Genomic DNA, 4,379 nt, shown 5'->3' with positions numbered 1-4,379 from the left:
TCAACACCCAAAAAGCAAATAATCCTATTAAAAAATGGGCAGGGGATCTGAACAGACACTTCTCCAAAGAAGAAATTCAGATGGCCAATAGGTACATGAAAAGATGTTCCACATCGCTAATTATCAGGGAAATGCAAATTAAAACAACAATGAGATACCACCTCACACCAGTTAGGATAGAAAAGACTAGGATAGAAAAGACTAACATAGAAAAGACTAGCAACAACAAATGCTGATGAGGATGCACAGAAAGGGGAACCCTCCTACACTACTTGTGGCAATGTAAACTAGTTCAACCATTGTGGAAAGCAGTATGGAGGTTCCTCAAAAAACTATTTGACCCAGGAATTCCACTCCTAGGAATTTACTCTAAGAAGGCAGGATCCCAGTTTCATAAAGACATATATATGCACCCCTATGTTTATTGCAGCAACATTTACAATAGCCAAGATATGGAAGCAACCTAAGTGTCCATCAGTAGACGAATGGGTTAAGAAGATATGGCACATATACACAATGGAACATTATTCAGCCATAAGAAGAAAACAAATCCTACCATTTGCAACAACATGGATGGCGCTAGAAGGTATTATGCTCAGTGAAATAAGCCAGGCAGAGGAAGACAAGTACCAAATGATTTCACTCATCTGTGGAACATAAGAACACAGCAAAAACTGAAGGAACAAAACAGCAGCAGACTCACAGAACCCAAGAATGGACTAACAGTTGCCAAAGGGAAAGGGACTAGGGAGGGTGGGTGGGAAGGGAGGGAGAAGAGGTATAAGGGGGCATTATGATTAGCACACATAATGTAGTGGGGGGGGCACAGGGAAAGCAGTATAGCACCGAGAAGACAAGTAGTGACTTTATAGCATCTTACTACACTGATGGGCAGTGACTGTAATGGGGTATGTGGAGGGAATCTAGTAACCACACTGTTGCTCATGTAATTGTATATTAATGATACCAAAATAAAAATAATACCTGGCATATTTTGAGCATTTCCTGTTTGCCAAGCACTTTATATGAAATACATCATTTAATTCTCACCACAACACTCTAGGGTATGTACCATTATCATTTCCACTGAGAAAACTGAGGCTCTGTAAAGTATCTTGTGGGATATGAGGCCAGGCAGTGCCAGAGCCTGGTTAGTGGTGGGGCCATGGTGAATCCTAGAGAATCAGGGTTCTTGTTTTCCAAATCTCCTCTAGGGTAGCCTTATGCCACCTTAGTTTAAAAGGGATCATTGAGGGGTAGCCTATTCCAAGTGTGGTTCTAATCTTGGCTTCAACCCAGTGTCCAGTGCCAGGTGCCCTTCCTGCAGCAATATCCAAGACCCTTCACTCTTCCACTAATCAAGCTCGCCCAGGTCTTGTCATTATTTCCAAAGTATGTACTGAACCTATCTCTTCCTCTCCATTTCTACTGCCTCCAATCATCTCACCTGTACCATTATAATATCCTCTTAACTAATATTTCAACTTCTAACCTCTTTCTTCCCTTTACTCAGTCTGTCTGCCATACTGTCATCTGTCTAAGCCACCATCCTAGGCAAGCCCAGAAATCTAAACCAGGGAGCCAGAGTTTGGCAAGGGATTAAGACAGAGCAGCTACAGTGAAGGGGGACAGGGGAGAATTCAAGGAGAGGTGGGTGGAATGCAGGCAGGAGCTGGGGAAAGGAGGGCAGAATCAAAAGCATTATCCAGGGGAAAAGTTGGCCCGGAAACCTAGGTAAAGTCCAGAGAAAGTGCCATTCCAACTAGGACCAAGCAGAAATCCAAAAATTGGGTCTTAGGTGGAAAGGCTACAGCTAGATTTGGCCAGAGGAACAAGCTGAGAAAGAGTGTGACAGAGGATCCTGATTTATCTGGGACTTTAGATTTGCCTGTGGGTGGGAAGACACAGGCACTGTTAAGGACATTGTATTATTTTCTGTGCTGTTACAAATTTAACAGTCTGAAATAATACAAATTTATTATCTCATAGTTTCTTATTATTTTTTCTTATTATTTCACTGGGTCTGGTTCTAAGCACAGCTTATCTGGGTCCTCTGCTGAGGGTCTCACAAGGCTGGAATCAAGGTGTCATCCAGGGCTTTAGTCTAATCTAAGGCTTGACTGGGGAAGCATCTACTTCCAAGCTCCTCAGGTTGTTGACTTAATTAAGTTGCATGAGTTTGTAGTCCTGAGCATATCAGAGTTTTGCTAGCTGTTGACTAAAAGCCACCCTCATCTCCTAGAGACCACCTGCAGTGGTCTTCATTACATGGGGTTCCTCACAAAGCTGCCTGCTTCCTCCAAGCCAACGAGGGAGGGAGAGAATCAAGGTGAATATTACAATCTTATATGACACAATCATATGATTATTCACATCTCATCACCACTGCCATATTCCATTAGTTAGAAGCAAGTAGCAGGTCCTATGAGAGGTCCTATCAGTCAGGCATAGGGGATCACACAAGGACATGGACACCAGGAGGCATGGATCATGGGGCCACCTTAGGAGTCTATCTTAGGTACCAAGAATTCTTGACACCACTTCTCACCTTTCCACTTCATATGATGTCCACTCCTATCACCCTAATCCAGACTCACACTGTTTCTTATCTAAATACTTCAAAAGCCTCCAAATTCTTCCCATTTCTATACTTGCCTCTTTACAATGCATTCTACATAGCAGGCCAAGTAGTCTTCTTAAAATGGACAAGAATCTTAGTCCCTCACTCAAGTATGCAAAAACAAATCACATTTTCTTATTTTATTTAAATTCTGTTTTAAGCTCTTGTCCTGCCAGGCTGTGGGGATATCCAGTCTTAATTACTATTGGCTTCATTCCACCCTTACCCCAGGGCTCAGTCATGGTCCTAGGGCCCAGGGCACTGCCCAAATATCCCCAGCTGTGGGCTCCCACTGTTGCCATGGAGATACTCCCCGAACTTTAGGTCCAGGGTATATACTGCCTCCAGGCCATGCTGGGACACACAGAGCTTTGGGCCTAGAGCCCAGAGCCCTCCTCTGAGAGGCAGCATGTGCCCAGCCTCTCTGAGGTCTTGAGGCTGCCGCAGGGACACTGTCATCGAGTGGTGCATTTATTCCTTCTCTCTTTGGGATGCACACACCTTGACCTTGACCCAGGTTGGGAACTTAGTAATTCCCCTTATGATTTTCCCTGTCCTCTGCCCCTCTGAGTCACCAAAACATCCAGCTTTTATCATAGTTAGGAGATGTTGCTTTCAAGCAATTTCTGCTTTAGTGTACACAAGTGGCCCTAGAACAGGGAAATTAAAAGCCCAGTTACCTGCTTGAGATGGGGAAGTAAACCACATGGGGGAAAGAACATACAACACTTTATTTATTTATTTTCTCTCATAAACATTTATTTAGATGTGATTTAACTGAAGCCATTCTTTTTTTTTTTTGGTATCATTAATGTACAATTACATGAGCAACATTATGGTTGCTAGACTCCCCCCTTATCAAGTCCCCCCCCCACATTCCCCATTACAGTCACTGTCCATCAGCATAGTAAGATGCTATAGAATCACTACTTGTCTTCTCTGTGTTGTACTGCCTTCCGCGTGTCCCCCCCTACATTATGTGTGCTAATTGTAATGCCCCTTTTCCCCCCTTATCCCTCCCTTCCCACTCATCCTCCCCAGTCCCTTTCCCTTGGGTAACTGTTAATCCATTCTTGGGTTCTGTGAGTCTGCTGCTGTTTTGTCCTTCAGTTTTCTCTTCTACTCCACAGGTGATTGAAATCATTTGATACTTGTCTTTCTCTGCCTGGCTTATTTCACTGAGCATAATAACCTCTAGTTCCATCCATGTTGTTGCAAATGGTAGGATTTGTTTTCTTCTTATGGCTGAATAATATTCCATTGTGTGTATGTACCACATCTTCTTTATCCATTCACCTACTGAAGGACACTTAGGTTGCTTCCATTTCTTGGCTATTGTAAATAGTGCTGCGATAAACATAGGAGTGCATATGGCTTTTTCAAACGGGGCTTCTGCATTCTTAGGGTAAATTCCTAGCAATGGAATTCCTGGGTCAAATGGTATTTCTATTTTTAGTTTTTTGAGGAACTTCCATACTGCTTTCCACAATGGTTGAACTAATTTACATTACTACTAGCACAACACTTTATTTTTTTGTGCTTTAATCCCTTGGAAAATCTGCATACCTACAGAAAAAATCACCCTCTTTCTAAATTCCTCCAAGAGGATGGGACTCAAGTCTCTATTCGGAGGCAGCATGGCCTAGACATGAACTCCCATGCTTAACACAACAACACCTGTTTGTAGGGTGCTCCTTTCCCCAGACTCTCCAGGCCAAGGTACTGTGTGAATTTCCACCCCACCCACCTCTGGACATTC

The sequence above is a fragment of the Manis javanica genome, chromosome 1 (assembly GCF_040802235.1).
Source record: "Manis javanica isolate MJ-LG chromosome 1, MJ_LKY, whole genome shotgun sequence".
Classification (NCBI taxonomy): domain Eukaryota; kingdom Metazoa; phylum Chordata; class Mammalia; order Pholidota; family Manidae; genus Manis; species Manis javanica.
Note: the sequence above shows the minus strand (reverse complement) of the source record.